This window comes from Schistocerca americana, chromosome 8, assembly GCF_021461395.2.
Source record: "Schistocerca americana isolate TAMUIC-IGC-003095 chromosome 8, iqSchAmer2.1, whole genome shotgun sequence".
Classification (NCBI taxonomy): domain Eukaryota; kingdom Metazoa; phylum Arthropoda; class Insecta; order Orthoptera; family Acrididae; genus Schistocerca; species Schistocerca americana.
Window position 1 is genome coordinate 405,208,628 of NC_060126.1, and position 19,547 is coordinate 405,228,174.

The 19,547-nt window shown below is 43.9% G+C and overlaps 1 non-coding gene across 1 annotated transcript; it reads left to right on the forward strand.

The window, feature by feature from the left end:
- Nucleotides 1–18,364: 18,364 nt before the first annotated feature.
- Trnaw-cca lies at nt 18,365–18,441 on the forward strand. Its single transcript has one exon. It is a non-coding gene; the product is annotated as a tRNA-Trp (tRNA).
- The last annotated feature ends 1,106 nt before the right edge of the window (nt 18,442–19,547 follow it).

Below are 19,547 nucleotides of genomic sequence, written 5' to 3' on the forward strand. Positions count from 1 at the left end.
TACTTATGTAAAGAGATACTTGCCTTTGACTGTTACTGAAAACAATCATTACATTTAAAGGATTCACTAACACGTATAAGCTACCAATTAAGAACCAAGGCGTCTCTCTTAATATATAGTAACTCAGATGCGTTGAAACTGTAATTACTTGTATGAAAACCTAGATCAGGTGCAGTCGCAAGAGGGATCAATTCCGCTATAGGGTAACGCTAAGAGACACATTAAAGTGTGGACCCGACAGTGACATTCAGGCTATTCGTACTTGTTTCTGCGTTGGCACAGTGGAGGTTCTTCAGTAGAAAAAAGAGTATTTTTCACGCTAGAATGTTATGATAGCATTTGAAAATCTAACATAGCATGTAAGTGGTTGTTCGTCACGTATAAATTGTACTGCTTGTACTAATCTTGACAAACTTATTCCTTTCGATTTGTAGAACAATGTTGATCAAAAATTCTTGAATATCGAATCGCCGATTTAGGATTGTTACCAAGATGGATTAGGGAGACAGAAAATATTCCACGAAGAACTACATTATTCGCCACTGGTTCATTTGATCACTGTGCGATTGCCAAGGGAATGCTCAATAAAGCGCTGTGAGAGGCGCTACAGGGAAGGCTGTGTGCATTAACAAGAGCCTTATTCTTAAAATTCCTGGAGACTACATGTTAATATGTGATAAGAAACAATAGTCCTTCATATGCTGCTCCGCCTTTCTCTGTGCTTCTCAGAAAAGCTGTTTGACTGAAATCATTTTGGAGCCCAGGAGCATCAATAAATATTTTAGTGTATAGCTGAACAAAAATCAAGAAGGTATGAGTAAAAATGAACAAAATAAAGCGTCACATGTACATAACAACAAGGAAATAAACAGTTTAAAGATTACAATTAAAAAAAGCCTCTTGTAGGATAAGTTTACCGGACAGTTGATATATTTATCTGTTTGCGTAAAGTGACCATAACTATTCATTAACAATTAACACTAGTAGCTAGTGGACTTACTACGTTAAAACACATAATACACTTAAATCAATAATAGATGGAGGGTAATATTGCGACTTTAATTAGCAGAAACTGTCATTTTTCCTGTAGTTAAAGGTGTCAAATGTTGTGTATATTCATGTAATAGATGGTACTAAGCTAAACATCATTAATACAAAATTATGAGGATTGACAGGTCAACGACAATAATGTGTTTTGATGGGAAATTATGTGAGCTTTAACGGCTAGATACAGATAACGCTAGGGTTACCAAACGCCATTAAGCATGAACTTCACCCGCTCCAGCGGCGCTGTTCTTTGTAACAACAGTTGACGAGCTGTGTCACCACGGCTGTTTTGCTATAGGTCAATTTGTGCTGCAGTTATATTTCGGCATTATTTTCATGAAAATTAACAATATTTTAAAATGCTAAGGAAACTGTCCATCAGGATTACGAGTAACATCATCTTCAGATGCAAATAAATTGTTATCTTTGTCACGCTGTCTTGGATCTGTCGATGTGTCTTTAGGTTGTTTGAAAATGGGTTCATTGGCGAATCTGTGAGCCATTTGTGGGGCAAGGTTGCGCTCCAGAAATCCTCCCACACAGATCACATTACAGAGGTCTCAAATTTTATTACGAGAAATGCCAAGAAAATCGATAAAGGACACATTTCTCTTATTGCATATTGCGGAAATGCGCAGTCCTTAAGAGCCCAGATAAGACACCTTTCAGAGTCTGCACCATGCCGCTTCGTTAAGGAATGCAACAGAATAACGCCCAGTTAAAAATTGCCGACCATTGTAACTGATGAAGCGGAGGAAAAGAAGCGAACTTGTGCTAACGTTACCGGAGAACAGCATCCTTTGAAAGTAACGGCGGCGGGGCTGCGAGTTGCTGATTAAAATGCAAATCCCGCCTCATGACGTCACAGCGCGGGGCGGTGTAGTTACCGACCAGCTCTCGTCTGGCGTGTCTAGTTAGAACGGCGCGCCGCCCGAATACCAAAACCACGGAAGTTGCAAAAGTCGGCACAGCTTGACCTCGTGGTCGCAGTGAGACCGAGACCAACTAATGCACCGCTGGTTGACGCGCTGATTCTCCTCTGCTTCTACGTCGTCCGTTCATAGGTAGAAAATTCTTAGTGAAACACCTCCAGCGTAAAATGTCAACGTCAGCGCTACGTGCTCCTCTGTCTCGGCGGTTTTGTTTCTTATGGCTGGCGCAGTCATGCTACATGCCTTGATCATTAATTAAAATAATTCTTAATTGATTTTAATAAATGGACCAAAATTACTGTGGATTATAGTTCAATTCTTTTATCTTGGCGGCCCGCGAATGCCCGCCCAGACGCGGGAGATTGCCGCGTTGCCAGTTGCAAACGACGCACGCGCCAAGGTAAGAATAGGTCGCAAGCTTACGTTTAGGGGGGAGCGCGCAGCTTGTGAAGTAAAGCCACCACGGCTGCATTAACCCTTTCGCTGCTACAGAGACGTGCTCGCCGCATCACTGCACTGGTCGCCTGTGCAGACACATGGTGTTCCAACTGCTTTGACACACTTATCATTCGTTTTCACAAAAACTATTTGGCCCAAAAATTAGATTTTTACGCATTTTCTTGACTGATACCGTCCCCCCATAAATGACTTAATTTTGTTCCGATGTTCAACGCAGTTATTGTGCAGCATTAAATGTAGTAAACCATTTCACGAAATTTTGAAGAGTTTGCAGAGGTAAAAGTCTATAGCGTATACTTTCCGTATGGTCGATTTTAGTTGTTACAATGTTGAGAATGAAATGTGGACAAGATACCTAAATTTCATATAAAATTTACTGTACAATATTTCATTCAAGTACCAGATAGGTGTCGTATGTAATATTGAGAAATATTCTGTCTTTCGCGACGGTAATAAAAGTTTTATTTACACCAGTCATTTCGCTTTTTTCTAAAAAGTTCTGATTAAAACAAAGTTGGCGAAGTACACAAAACTAAATTGTGGATATAATAAAACACAGAAACTAAAATATATTGTCAGTTAGTCGCAGTGCGCAAACAATTTGCGTTTGTCACAACGGACAGCAAATACTTGCCAAAACATAGATCAGTCGACGAAAACATTGAATATCATGATGTTGCCAAAGCGGCGAAGCAAAGAATTGCGTCAGACAATCAAGTAGCTCGGCAACGTACGAGCCGAAATTCTGCTCTAAATAATACTTTTAATACTGTAACCAAAGAATATCTCTCAATATGAATAGTAAAACAGCGACTGTGGAAGAGAAGGTATACAAACAAAACAGAGAACATGAATATTGTATGTGTGCCTTTTCATTGTTTTTAACTGCTCTGAAAAGAAATATTGGCCGGCCGGAGTGGTCGGGCGGTTAAAGGCGCTACAGTCTGGAACCGCACGACCGCTACAGTCGCAGGTTCGAATCCTGCCTCGGGCATGGATGTGTGTGATGTCCTTAGGTTAGTTCGGTTTAAGTAGTTCTAAGTTCTAGGGGACTTATGACCACAGCAGTTGAGTCCCATAGTGCTCAGAGCCATTTGAACCAAAAGAAATGTTGGAGGCCAAAATTAGAAAAACCGAAAACTTAATGTGATTATAAGGAAGAGACAAAGCACTAGAAATTTCAAAAAATTACATTCAAACGAATAAAATTCATGACGTAAGACACTTCGATATTGTTTTTAAATAAAGAAAATATTAAGCACCAAACAACGTTTGAACTCAGATACTTTTGCTTAGCAGCCAAATACATTAACCATTATACTAACGCAGCTCGTCATTCAGCGACTCTCATTGAGGAGTTTATAAAGTATCACGCAAAATACCGATAAACACTTTTGAGATGACTATGAATTACTCACGTTTCGTCGAAGTACAATAGGAAATAAACATTTACCACTGTTCTTTTTTGCGAAAAAGCGGTGTATGAGAATGATACAAACACTTTTTCTTACTATCGCTTGAATTAGGAGGCTTATTGCTTGTTTGGTTTAATTAATTAATAGAATATGAAGCAATTGGTATGAAGAATGCTTTTTCCAAACTTTCTATAAAAGAAAGTCTGCTATCAAGACATTGCTTTTGTTCAATTACTTTATTTATGACTGAACGTTTCTAAGACCCTCGTCTGTGCTCTGCACTGCAGTCGAGATCTGGCAACGTCGTCCTCTGTTCATTGGCTGACTGTGTTTTGTGACGTCAGATGCGCAGTGCGAACCTAAACTCGGCCGACGTCGTAAATGACGCTCACTATAGTATCCAAAAGAATGTACCAGAGGCGTTCATTAAGTAATGCAATACATTTTATTTTCTCGGCCAATTCATGCTTCAGGCCTGAGCCGTGTGCGGCTCGCGTTAGATGCCGTTCATATCTTCGCATCTTGTAATAGAGATAGTGGCGTCTCCTTTTCTTAGTGTGTTCACTGGCGCCCCTACGTTGCTCGCCTTGTCAGTCTGTGAGTGGCAGCAGCAGCTCTTATCGATAGCACGAACTGTGGTATCATCTTTAGGGCGGCCTGTAGTATTTCCGGGTCATCGTGTGTCGAGCTAAGAGAGTTGGGACGGAGCAGCAGTGAATTCCAGACAGCCAGTACTCACCCGACCGCTGGCGACACACATGCAATGTCCGACGGAAGCATATGGTCGTGAGAGTGCATGACCACGTCAAGGACTGGATTCAGTGAGTTTTAGAAGAATGGACGGTGATATTCGTGTAGCGCAATTTTCACCTGTGTGTGTGTGTGTGTGTGTGTGTGTGTGTGTGTGTGTGTCTGCCCGTCGAAGTGCCCTTATGGCAATAAGTTGTCAGTCGACGATTTATACTGGGATCTTTCCCGTGCCTGACTTGTGTGGGGACAGGCATGGGTTGGTCGTTCGGTCGGCCATCGCAGCGGACGACGTGCATTTGTTCTTCCGACCCCTTCTGGCCCCTCTGTGTTTGTGCCGATTTATAGTTCAAATGGTTCAAATGGCTCTGAGCACTATGGGACTTAACTTCTGAGGTCGTCAGTCCCCTAGAACTTAGAACTACTTAAACCTAACTAACCTAAGGACATCACACACATCCATGCCCGAGGCAGGATTCGAACCTGCGACCGCAGCGGCCACGCGGTTCCAGACTGTAGCGCCTAGAACCGCTCGGTCACCCCGACCGGCCCCTTACAGTTCGTCCATGTTGTTTCACAGTGATTGGTTTCAGTATTGTGAGTTTTTGGTGGAATTGTTGTCCCTGATCCGTGTGTGTATCTTGTGGTTTTGAATGAGCAGTTATTTTAATGATGTCCGCGTACTGGATTTGGGGAGTGGGGAACCGACATCAGTTCGGTTGGGGCGCAGCAGGAAGCAGGTCCGTGCACCGCGGGAACAACCCAGGGCACTGCCGGATCGAGGAGGGGTAGCTGCGAGAATGACGACTTCGTTGCACACCGAACGTTGGACGTTTAAGTTGAGTGAAGAGTTAGCTGCAAAAAAATGGCTCAAATGGCTCTGAGCACTATGGGACTCAACTGCTGAGGTCATTAGTCCCCTAGAACTTAGAACTAGTTAAACCTAACTAACCTAAGGACATCACAAACATCCATGCCCGAGGCAGGATTCGAACCTGCGACCGTAGCGGTCTTGCGGTTCCAGACTGCAGCGCCTTTAACCGCACGGCCACTTCGTCCGGCAGTTAGCTGCAAAAGCAACCTATACTATTCTGAGATCTCGCCTTTGGTCGGCGGGTTGTTGCCTCCAGGGTCGCTGAGCCTGGTTAGTCGGTCGGTTGGCGCTTAAGCTGCCTCTAGTTTGAGTTGCCATTCTATTACGTGAGTACAACTCTTGGCTGCCTGTCTCACCTTACTTTGTGTTACCTTTCCAGGCCGACCCTTGGAATGCTTACTGGGGCCAATTGTCCTGATTCCCTAGATTGTGATATTTGTTTGTTCAACAGATATTTGTAATTTTCCAATTATTGTTGGTGTGGCCTTCAGCCAAGCAATAATTTCACTTCTTTCGTGATAAGGCCTTCAGCCGTTTAACAGTAAGTTTTTTTGAGCAAACTTGTTTTAAATGCAAAGTATTTATTATAAAAGTGCTATTTGGAATTGTTTTCCTCACTTCTAGATCAGGCCTTCAGCAGCTGCGTATTCTGAAATTGCTTGTGGCTTTCAGCCGAGAAAAAAATTGAACTTTCCTTAATCATTCCTTCATCTGTTGATTGTGTGTAGCATTACTTGTGGCCTTCAGGCGACCAATAATTTTCAATTCTGTCTTAATAAGGCCTTCAGCCATCACTATAACTTGTTTCAGTTTATTAATATTCTTTAGAAAAGTGTTTAGTATTTTAACATGTAATTGTCCACCGTATTGGTAATCAGGCCTTCAGCCATTGCGTATTCTGAAGTTGTGTGTGGCCATCAGGTGGCAAAAATTTTGAGTTCCTTCTTAGTAAGGCCTTCAGCAGTCAGTGTAGTAAAATCTTTTAAAATGGTTGTCGAGAGTTACTTTTTTTTTTTTTTAATAAAGTGTTTGTGTTATCTGTGCAACTAACGGTAACTGATAAGGCCCCGTCCAAACCAATCCTGCTCCACTTAAGTCCCACGTGTGAAGCCCCTAGTTTCATAAAGTTCCGATAGTTGGCGGCACTATACTTAGCTTTCAAAATGGCGTCTGTAACGGAGGTGCGTTCCTAGAAGCGAGCTGTCATTGAGTTTCCTTAGGCGAAAAATCAAAGTACCGCAGATATTCCCAGGCGCTTGCAAAATGTCTACGGAGACGTGGCAGTGAACAAAGGCACGGCGAGTCGGTGGCCTAGGCGTCTGTCATCATCGCAACAAAGTCGCACAAGACCGCCCGATCGCCCGCGTGCCGCCCTATCGCACACAGCTGTGAGCCCTGAAATGTTGGAACGTGCGGACACTCTCATTCGAGGTGATCGACGTATCGCAATCAAACTCCTCGCTGTGTAACTGGACGTCTCTGTTGGTAGTGCTGATACATTCGTCCACCAGTTGGTGTACTCGAGTGTGGGTAATTTCCAAGAATGATTGCCTATCCAAGTCGCGCGGTCCAAACGATACATATCGAACGTGCAATCGTAAATCGACCATGCAACTCTGGTGGCGGGCATAATGAGTACGCTTACGGTGGGCAGCAATGACAAAAGAAGAGCGCTACAAAAATACTTTCAATTGCAAAGGAGACGATTTACCTTACTCGTCGTCGGTGTTGTCATGTGAAAGTCCATTACGGTGGTCTGGATGAATAATTTGGAAGAGTCGAACCATGTATTCTTCCTGATACTCATTCGTTTTCCGCGCTGTGCGCAGTGAAATTGTAACGGTATTTCAGCATCGAAACTGTTCTTACGAAGTTGTACACACGTCGCACCACCACAGTCTACACAGTCCCTTCTTCCCTCGTCTGGTAGTACTCCATATTCGAGACAAAAAGTCAGACAATTTTCTACTCTGGAGAATATGGAATTAGATTTTTCCATGTGAGAGAATCCGCCGAAGAAACATCAAGAACACCAGACATTCCACTCGCCGGCCGAAGTGCCCGAGCGACTCTAGGCGCTACAGTCTGGAACCGTGTGACCGCTACGGTCGCAGGTTCGAATCCTACCTCGGGCATGGATGTGTGTGATGTCTTTAGGTTAGTTAGGTTTAAGTAGTTCTAAGTTCTAGGGGACTGATGACCTCAGAAGTTAAGTCCCATACTGCTCAGAGCCATATGAACCATTTTGAACATCCCACTTACTAACGATATAAATCGTCTGGGTTTCCATAGCAAGTCACAAATAATTCGCGGAGGCATGTAATTTAGAGCAACTACAGGAACAACGGGAAACCGATAAAAATGACGATCACAAATAATTGACCACAACGCCCGCCACCGGAGTCGCGTGATCGATTTGTTCACATGGCTCTGAGCACTACGGGATTTAACTTCTGAGGTCATGAGTCCCGTAGAACTTAGAACTGCTTAAACCTAACTAACCTAAGGACATCATACACATCCATGCCCGAGGCAGGATTCGAACCTGCGACCGAAGCGGTCGCGCGGTTCCAGACTGAAGCGCCTAGAACCGCACATGATCGATTTACGATCGCACGTTCGATATGTATCGTTTGGACCCAGCGACTTCGATAGGCAATTGTTCTTGGAAATTACCCAAATGTGTCTGACCGTTGGGTGCTTCGCCGCCTGACAGAAGAACATAAAGATCAACCAAGGACCCTCTGATCGGAAGTGATTGAGCGTTACGCGGTCGATCGGGACAATTTTTTGTCGAACATCACCACAGGCGATGAAACGTGAGTTCATCATTTCGAACCGGAAAACAAAGCGGTTGTCCATGGAGTGGCACCATATCAGCCGCTAAAGTTGTACGGACGGTCTTCTGTAACTCTGAAGGGGTTACTCTGTTTGACGCAACGGTCAGCTGTGACATTTACTGTGATAGTCTCCGAAAATCGGAGAAACGACCTCAGCGTGTTCGTTGTTACAAAAATGCAAACAAACGTCTCCTTCTGCGTGACAACGCAATGGGTCACACATGTCTGCGAACTCGAGAGGACCTTAAAATGTTCAAATGTGTGTGAAATCTTATGGGACTTAACTGCTAAGGTCATCAGTCCATAATCTTACACATAACCTAAATTATCCAAGGACAAACACACACACCCATGCCCGAGGGAGGACTCTAATCTCCGTCGGGATCGAGAGGACCTTAGAAAACTTCATTAAATTATTATTCCTCATCTGCCCTACAGCACAGATCTCGTACCTTCCGACGTGCATTTGCTTTGCCCAATGAAGGATGCACTGCGCGGGAAGTAGTACATCGGTGACGGGGAGCTTATTGATGCAGCAAGACGTCGACCAGTAGAATGGTACCAAGCGAGCATATAGGCCCTGCCAGTAAGGTTCGAATCCTGCCTCGGACATGGATGTGTGTGATGTCCTTAGGTTAGTTAGGTTTAAGTAGTTCTAAGTTCTAGGGGACTGGTGATCTCAGAAGTTAAGTCCCATAGTGCTCAGAGCCATTTGAACCATATGATAAGCGTAAACTGAATATAAATTACATAAAATTAAATATTTCCGGCACTATTTTGTTTCTAAGGCGAAAATGACTAAAGCATTCGTGTTTATCTTGTCACGTTACCGAAGACACAGTACAAAAGTATTTTTGTAAGTGGTCCTGAAGCCGATGTACCGAGGATTTTGCAAGCGATTAGAATTCTCCGCTCTTGCACGCTTCACTTTATTACTCAGTTACTCGTACTAAAAATCAGTGAAACACATCCCAGTATTTCTTTTCTCGAAAATGTAAGTATACAATATTAACCTCCATCAAGCGTATCGCTGTAAAATGTTAAATGCAGCCACTAGATGTATTAAAAACGTTGTCTCAGCTGCAGAAGGTCGTATAATTTTTTTTTCATTAATGAGAAAAGTCAGCAATGTCTTTCTTTAAAAGTTATTTTCATAAACGAAAAATTGAGAGATTTAGTCCAAAAATACGCTTTACAAAAATGCAAGTTTCCCGAAGTCATTTTTTATCCTTACACTTATTAAAGTCGTATAAATTATTTATTAGCTTGGTAGCACAACTCTGCATTGGGCTGTGTATACAATGGTTTTAAGCATACTCATGGTTTGGGATGGGTGATGGCAACTAGAAGAGTACAAGAACAAATCAGTGTGAGTGGACTTACGGTAAACAGAATGTCCGAAAGCCGTCACTCTTACGTGTAATCAAAACATCAACGAATGGGAGGCAACCATTTTCCTCTAACTCCACAGTAAATCGAATGTTCTCATGAATGAAGTTAAGATGATATAAAATCTCCATTATCTTATCTTCCCCGTGGGACCACACTATGAAAGTATCATTCACGGACCTCCAAAAAACACTTGGTTAAAAACCGCTGATTCATGTGTTCTTTCCTCAAAATCCTCCATAAAACGGAGACAAAACAATGATTTATTCTTCTACTCCTCAAGTTGACGTCACCCATCCCAAACCATGAGTGTGCTTAAAACTCTTGTACACAAAGTTAATAATGTCGGATGCAGATAGAATGCCTAAAGAGCTAGCACATTTAGGCAATGGATACTCTACCGGAAAATCAACAGGGCATTCTCAGCTAAAACCAAGAAAGCGGAAGTGGATAAAGAGGAGAACGCGCCAGCAAAGTCCGTCGCTTTTCTTCTCTTCGATCGAAATATTTTCTTCAAAATAGCAGGAATCCGTGTAATTTTCACGTGAAAGTGATTTTTCGCCGATCATCTAAGATTTCACAGCTGCTGGGAATCGTGAAAGATAATTTGTTATTTTGGAAGGCAGGAATTTACAAAATACCTTGCCAGTGTGGTGGACCTATATCAGGCAAACAAGACGCACAATGGAAGAACGTTGCACAGAACATAAACGTTGTCGTCGCCTTTTGCAACCCAGCAAGTCTGAAGTTGCGGAACAGTGTATATCCAACGTGCATTCAATGTCATTCACGCCAACAGTGGTTCTGGACAGGCATATATCGAATCCTGTGGAGGAGATGGAAATTAATTTTTATCAGAAGAATATTTTATAATATTTTCCATTATATGCTGTTGCCTGGAGAGTTGTTTTGGAATCGTACAGGGAAAAGTTTGTGAAGTGTCTAAAGATATAAAAACAATTTTAAGAGAGAAGAATTTTACGAGTACGCGCTGAAAAGTAATGTCTCCAAATATTTGACTTGAAAAGTTTTTTAAATCCGGTTTTTATGTGTTTCGAACACTTAACGAACACCTTCGGGGACTTCGTTGTGATAGTGATGAAGCGGAGAAAGCGCAGATGGTGTTGTGGCTCAGTCAAGAACGTCAAACCAACTACAGTGACTGTATCAACAATCTGGTTTCTCGTTGGGAGGAATGTGTTCGTCTCCAGCGTGACTATATTGAGAAATCAATACGTAGACATGAATACTAAAGATGTAGGATTTTAACAATGTTTGTTTTATGTGAAAAGCATAATAATTTCCATACAAAACGTACGAAGGCACGCCCTTGTATGTATTAGTTTTGAACAGTCTATAGAGGTTCTGTGCCGCTCACCGCTATTTCATGATTGCTATAGGATTGAAGTTTATCACAATCGTCAACGATTCTCTTCATATCCTCTTATCTGTTCCTTTTCACGGTATAAAGTCAAACCGGCAAACTTAAAAACTGAAACTACGATTACCAGAAAACGAAGTATTTTGGTGCAAAACTCATAAAATAGAAATTAGGTAGCGAATCTTTGCTGTGTAAATATTGTTATGTGTTCGTGGCAGGCAGTTTGTTTGTTGCCATAGGCGTTTCGCTTCATTTATTTGGGAAGCATCCTCAGTGGCGACTTCCAGCGCTGTTAACACATGTACGTGTTCCTGGAGATGTATTTGTTGATCTTCATACTCCAGCTGGCCCATTTACGGGATTGTTTATACACATTTGTCACAGCGCATGTTTCACTTTCACTTCAATTTGGTGATCCACCAAATGGAAGTGAAAGTGAAACTATTTTTTAATGATGTTCACCGCAAATTCTGTATCATATCTATGACACTTGTCTCCCCTATTTCTCTATAATACAGAACGTGCTGCTCTTTTTTTGAATTTTCTTGATGTATTGCGTTAAGCCTAACTGTTAAGGATACCACATCGCACAGCGGTACTCCAAAAGAGGAAAGACAAACGTAGTGTAGGCAGTCTCTTTGATAGATCCTGTAAGCGTTCTATCAATAAATCGCAGTCTTTGGTCCGTCTTCCCCACAACATTATCTATGTGTTCTTTCCAATTTAACTTCTTCGTAATTGTAATTCCTAGCTATTTAGTTGAATTTACGGCCTTTAGATTTGATTGACTTATCGTGGACTCGAAGTTTAACGGATTCCTTTTAGCACACATCTGAATGACCTAACACATTTCATTATTTAGGGAAAATTGTCAATTTTCGCACCATACATACAGTTTTTCTAAATCGTTCCGCAATTTGTTTTGATCTTCTTATGACTTTACTAGACGATAAACGACATCAACTGTAAAGAACCTAAGACGGCTGCTCAGATTGTCTCCTAAATCATATATACTGGGTGGAGAAAAAATGTGTCACGAAATTTTAACCCTGGATAGCTGATGCCAGTAGGAACCAAAATTACTAATGTTGTGTAGGTCGACAACGCACCATTTTTAAACTACGGTAACTTGACGCCACGAGCTCCGATTGACCGTGGGATTGCCCTGTTGCTGTTCGACGGTTGACGGGCAGCGCTATGGTTGTCGGTTGACGCATACAAATGTCCCTCGCCCGTTCACTTGCTCCAACGTGATACGCACACGTGTCGAATAGGTCTTGCTTTTTGTTTCCATCTCATGTCAGAGGGATTTACACGTAAGCTTCGCTTCGGAGCACACACATTTCACCTGCGATTTAGTCATATAGTGAGCCTGGCGGCACAGTATTCGTTTGAAGAACAAGGTATGGTTTTCGTTTATGGACTAGCCGACGGTAATGCGCATGAAGCTCGACGGTTGTATGAGGAAAGGTACCCACCAAGACCACCCACATCCGCAAACATTTACAGCAATTCACCGGCGACTTGGTGAAAGTTAGCGGGATATCATGGTGACCCTGGAAGACCTCGAACACGAGGTGATGCTGCATTTGAAGAGAGTGTTCTCTAGCGCTTCGAGGAAGCACCGACGGCAAGTACTCGAGCGGTTGGACACGACATAGGGGTTACTCATCGGTTAGTCTGTGAGGTTTTGAGGGATGGAGGGCAACATCCATTTAGTTTCCACCCTGCCCAAGACCTATATCCTGTGGCGGACTATGAACACAGGCTAGGGTTTTGCCGGTGGTTTCTGCGACGTGTTGTACGAGATCCCGACTTCCCCGACATTGTGTTGGCTACCTACGAGTGCACCTTCCATCGGGATGGCCTTTACAACACTCGAAACGTTCATTACTGGTCAAGGGGAAATCCTCACGTCACGTACGTCCACAGACACCAGGAACTATTATCGGTCAACGTTTGGGCAGCCACTGTGGGTGACCATCTGACTGTCGTAGTCCACCTACCTCCTCGACTCACGAGGGTAAATTACCTTCACTTTTTGCAAGAAACTCTACCTGGCCTGCTAGAAGATGTTCCCCTGGACATGTAGCTACGCATGTGGTTGCAGCATGATGGGGCGCCCGCACATAACAGACGTGCTGTGCGCGGATATTTAAATAAACTCTTCGACGGCCAGGTAATTGGCAAATGGTTCAAATGGCTCTGAGCACTATGGGACTTAACAGCTATGGTCATCAGTCCCCTAGAACTTAGAACTACTTAAACCTAACTAACCTAAGGACAGCACACAACATCCAGTCATCACGAGGCAGAGAAAATCCCTAACCCCGCCGGGAATCGAACCCGGGAACCCGGGCGTGGGAAACGAGAACGCTACCGCTCGACCACGAGCTGCGGACGGTAATTGGCAGAGATGCTCGTAGGACATGGCCCCCGTGATCACCAGACCTCACGCCACCGGACTTTTTCCTGTGTGGATTCTTCAAGGTTGTAGTTCACTCACCCAGGCGCGAACCACCTACGAACGAAGAGGAATTAACGGATCGCATTCAACACACCGCCAACCACATCAGGGCACTGCCAGGAATCTCTGAAAGAGTTCGGAAAAACACTGTTTGACGTTACCAAGCTTATGTCGCGTCAGAGGGTCGCCAGTTCGAGCACCTGCTTTAAGTAAACAACGTCCTAACTACAAAAAAAGGCCCTTTTCAGGGCCGACACAATTTGTAAAAGATTTTCTGTACGCGAACAAACAGCTTCTGATGGGATTGTTATCATGAAACTACAATGGATGTGTCGGGACAGTGGCGGATTCGCCCCCAGGCCCGCAGAGAGGAAGGCTGGTGCGCTACCACCGAGCCTTGGATACATCGCGGTCTCCGGCAGGCAAAGCATTCGCGGTCATGCGTTGTCCAGAGCATCCGGCAACAGGGCAATCCCGCGGCCAAACGGAGCGCGTGGCGCCAAGTTTCCGTAGTTTAAAAACTTGTGTTGCAGACCTTCACAACATTAGTAATTTTGATTCCTACTGGCAGTAGCTATCCAGGGTTAAAATTTCGTGACACAGTTTTTCTCCACACTGTATAGAGCAGCAACAGCAAAGGGTCTATAACACTACCTTGTAGAATGCCAGAAATCACTTCTGTTTTACTCGATGACTTGCCGTCAGTTACTACGAAATGTGACGTCTCTGAAAGGAAATCTCACAAACCCAGTCGTATAACTGAGATGATATTTTATAATCACGAAGTTTGATATTGTAAGATAATTACTATTCTCCACTAAAGTGACTACAATCTTCCTCGGTCAATTTCACTGCGGTGCTGTTTATTAAAACTAGTCCGACAACTTTTCGGCAGGCAGTAGCACATTTCAGCGCAAAAAATATGCAGTGCCTACTTCTCCCGTCCTGGCCACTGTACCACAATTTCCCCTACCTGTCATACTGTTAATTGGTAATAAATTTGTTTGTTAAATTAATTAACAACAGTAATTCCAATATAAGAAACTATCACAGTTGTTTGCTAAATGTTTAGAACGTCATTTTTCCTTTAGGCGTTGCACTGTATTACAACGGCCTTAATCTGATTTGATATTATTGCTACAAAAAAATGTATCACTTTTAAAGACGACCTGCCTATTATGTGAATTCACGAATCCACACTACTTCCGTTTGGTGTTTATACGGTAGCATCTCATTGGTGCTAGTTGGGCGCGCTCGTGAGTTGTCGGCATTTTAAGTCAAACAACGAAGTATTCCCCCTCTAACTTCTATTAAACCCACAATGGCTCCGCTACATACCACACAGCCCTGACACAAGCGCCAAACATTACTTAGCTTACGACCAAATTTACCAACGTCAATTAAAATTGAGAACAATCTTAAAATACTACTGTCTCTGCAAGTATTTCTGTTTGCTTCCAGAAGTTTGGAAGGAGACGAGGTACTGGTGGAAGAACAATTATGAGCAGGAGTCCTCAGTCGTGCTTGTGTAGCTCAGTTTGTTGAGCACTTGCCAGCGAAAAGTTAAGGTCCCGAGTTCGAGTCTCGGTGCAACACACAGTTTTAATCTGCCAGGGGGTTGAATATCAGCGCACACTCCGCTACAGAGCGGAAATCTCATCCTGGAAACATCAACCTGGCTGTGACTAAGTCAACGTTCAAAATGGTTCAAATGGCTCTGAGCACTATGGGACTTAACTTCTGACGTCATCAGTCCCCTAGAACTTAGAACTACTTAAACCTAACTAACCTAAGGACATCACATACATCCATGCCCGAGGAAGGATTCGAACCTACGGCCGTAGCGGTCGCGCGGTTCCAGACTGTAGCGCCTAGAACCGCTCGGCCACACCGGCCGGCTGCTAAGTCAAGTCTCCGCAATATCCTTCCTTCCGTAAGTGCTAGTCGCGCCAGTTTCGTAGGAGAAGTTCTATGAAGTTTAGAAGTTTGGGGAAGAGGTACTGACGGAAGTAAAATTTTAAGACGGGGTCGTGAGTCGTGCTTGAGTAGGTCAGCTGGCAGAGCATTTCCCCGCGAAAGGCAAAGATCACGAGTATCGGTCCTGCACACAGATTGCATCTGCCAGGAAGTTTCATTTCTGTTTGTCACTTAGAAAAGTACAGTCTTAAAAAGCTGCTAATGTCAGTTAATGGTTTTCAATTGTGCTGTAAGGTGCTAGAAAAATATTGTTATAAAATACGACTGAGAACCGTGGGTCGTACGAACACCTGATTCGCAGTTTGACAACCACTGATCTACAGCATTTGATGAGTGAGTTTGCGAGTGTCAGAATATGTGAGATATATCACTGTATCTTTCGATTTAATTGACTTAGAAACTAAAATTTTTTATACCGCCAAGAGATTGTAAAGCTTAGTATGTGACATGAATTTCAGCTAGATACCTCTTCCCTTTCCTCAGAAAAAAAGTCTTAAGAGTCGGATAGACTGACAGGCAGACAACAATGTGATTCTCTAAGGGTTTCCTTTTTACCGGTTGAAGAACGGAACCCTGAAAACTAGCAGCCTATTTCAAGTGTATCTGAGTAGGGCCAAAAAGTTGATAATGGCTCTGAGCACCATGGGACTCAACTTCTGAGGTCATCAGTCCCCTAGAACTTAGAAGTATTTAAACCTAACTAACCTAAGGACATCACACACATCCATGCCCGAGGCAAGATTCGAACCTGCGACCGTAGCGGTCGCGCGGTTTCAGGCTATAGCGCCTAGAACCGCTCGGTCACACCGGCCGGTGGCCAAAAAGTAACGTGTTCATTGATGTTGACAATAACCATATATACACGTCCAGTAAACTGATTCGTCCCACATCAGTTCGATAAAAGAATCGTTCAAGTGGCTCATGGATAGTGCAAATAACTAAACCATCTTTCTATCGAATGCGAGTCCAATGTGCTAACCACGGCGGCAACTCGCTCGTCCAGTGTGCTGACCGCTGAGCCGCGGCAATCGCTCTGAATCAGAGCCAGTAGGTGGGAAGGGCACAAAATGTGGGGAGCAGCCGTGAGGCGGCTCCAGAGCGGCAACGCCCAGATCTGGGCTACCAGGCCGGTCGCCGGTCACTGGGCCAGCGGCTATCGAGCGCAGCGCAGGAGGCGAAGCGCCCAGCAGCCGAGGCGACCAGCGCCTTACCTGACCCGATGTCTCTGCACGAGGACCGCGACAGCCGCCGTCCCAGGCGTCCACACCACGCAGCGGGTCGTGAACGCATAAACCTCTCATCACTTATTTACTCCTGTAGCTGTCCAAAGGCTACATATTCACTATGAATGAGGACAGAAGCTGGAAAGACAAACGCTGTCTCGTAAGAATCCTAAAATGGCCGAGAGAAATTGTGAAAGAATGACGATGATTCAAGAATGAGATTTTCACTCTGCAGTGGAGTGTTCACTGATATGAAACTTCCTGGCAGATTAAAACTGTGTGCCGGACTGAGATTCGAACTCGGGATCTTTGCCTTTCGCGGGCAAGTGCTCTACCAACTGACACGGGGATCCTCCATACAGTAAATCACTGATTTTGAGGCGCTTCAAATATGTTGTAGGGGCACTTACCCTGAGTACCTGGCTATCCGGTTTTTTTAGAGACGGGCTTTGATTTTTGAGAAAATCGATTTTGAAGTTCATTGCATGCTTTACATATCCACAACATTAAATACATTTCGAGCAAGGCAGTGTAGCACAGTTGTAAAGTTTCACGGCTACGGCACTGGAGGTACCGTGTTCGAATCCTGCTCGTGTACTTTTTTTGTTTTTAAAACCAACCGAATTTTTTAATTTTATTTGAAATAATAACAACAAACAGTGAAAGACGTGCGAAATTATGAAGATATACTCAGTTATTAATTTTTTCAAATATTCATTCCGTTTATGGTTCGCACTTGGAGTTCCAAACGTTCGTATAACGGTCGCTTCTTGTATTACCTGAAATCGATCTCCACCCCTTATTGTCCGCTCTCCCGTGAATACCGTTAGCCGTAACGGGAACAAAAAAAATTGTGTGTGAAATCTTATGGGACTTAACTGCTAAGGTCATCAGTCCCAAAGTTTACACACTACTTAACCTAAATTATCCTAACGACAAACACACACACCCATGCCCGCGAGAGGACTCTAACCTCCACCGGGACCGTAACGGGGACCCCAGCTCCCAGTTGCGGCCAATCAGGATGCGAGTTGCAATCCTTTACGTTCGCATGTAACTACAGCGCCAGTTGCTCGAAAAGCGTCTCTAGTGCCGTGTGTTAGAAAAAATCTGTGAAATGGACGAACCAAGTGTTTCTGCAGTAGTGCAGCCACAAGAAGATCGACAAGTAGATGAGTTGAACGAAGAATCAAAAGGCGAAATCACAAATGCCATTAAATACGGCGAAAATCTACTCCGCGAGCGGGATCCGATGACGGTACCTCCAGCGCGGTAACCGTTAACCTTTACCGCTGCGCTACGCTAAGTTGCTCGGAAACTATGTCACGTTACGGGTATAAAAAGTGCGCAATGAACTTCAAAATCGATTTTCTCAAAAACCAAGGCCCATCGCTAAAAAACCAGATAGCCAGGTACTCAGGGTTAGCGCCCCTACAACATATTTGAAGCGCATCAAAATCCGTGATTTACAGTATGGAGGGTCCCCTTGTGAGCTACCCAAGCACGACTCACGAGCCGTCCCCACAGCTTCAAATCTGCCAGTACCTCGTCTCCTACCTTCCAAACTTCGCAGAAGCTCTTCTGCGAGAAAATGTGAGATCTGGTCGTGACTCGTGCTTCGATAGCTCAGTTGGTAGAGCACTTGCCCTCCAAAGGCGAAGGTCCCGAGTTCGAGTCTCGGTTCGGCACACAGACTTAATCTGCCAGCAAGTTTCATGATGATGATGATGTTTGGTTTGTGAGGCGCGTACAAATTCCCAATCGTTTCAAAATCCAGTCTCGCCAAATTCTCGAATGGAGATGAAATGATGAAGATAACAAAAACAATCATTCCGCGGGCGGAGAAAATCCCTGACCAGACCGGGAACCGAACCTGGATCCCCGTGATCCAGAGGCAGCAACGCTAACCGCTAGACCACGAGCTGCGATCTTCTGAAACAAGTTTATGACCAATTTTTCGGACAGATCCCTTTGATGACGCCTTCTGACTCTGAAGATCATAGCGACGAACTGTTGAACTTTCGCAAGCGGACTTAGTATCCTGAAGGAAATTGATTGATTGATCGTAGAATGGAATTCTGCAAGGCTAATGAATGCTTTGTGCAATGAATCCCATCATATAGACCGAGCCTGGTGGGGTGCAAATGTCTTAGTTTGTGTTATTTGAATCTAAGTGGACAACAAAATGAAATTTTAAAGCGTAGCCCTTGTCGACGAAATTACGTAAAGATCTGATCTCTGTTGTGGCTGGTGTCAGAACAGCATGCAGCTACAGCAGACTGCAACAGCGAAACATGATGGCTGTAATTAAACTTCCACTACTTGATAGCCCCCCGGCCCCCACCCACATAAAAAAAAGCTGAGTGATCATAGAACAACGGAACTTTGCGGAAGAGAAGTAACGAATAAGCCATTCAAAGAATTTTAATTTCCAATTGAGAGGATAACATTTGTTAATTGCGTAGCGTGATTATATTCAAAGTTGCAAACGTATCTCACTGTGACGACCATCTGCGTGCATGACACCATCGATACCATTTTACGAATGTTCACAGAACTTTTCGAACAGTGGAGCATACAATGTTCAGCTATCTTCAAAGAGCTAGTGCACTGTTTGGAGATCGGACATGGCGTTCCGGCATTCTCAGCCATGGCAACAGTAACTTCTCCGACAATTTGTGGCGCAACTGGCCGTCGACCTGTGCCAAGAGCATTTCCTAAATCGTCAATTAAATCCAAGTTCCGAGTCACGTTCTTCAACTCCAGCATGGAAAAAGGACTCCTACATATTCTTAA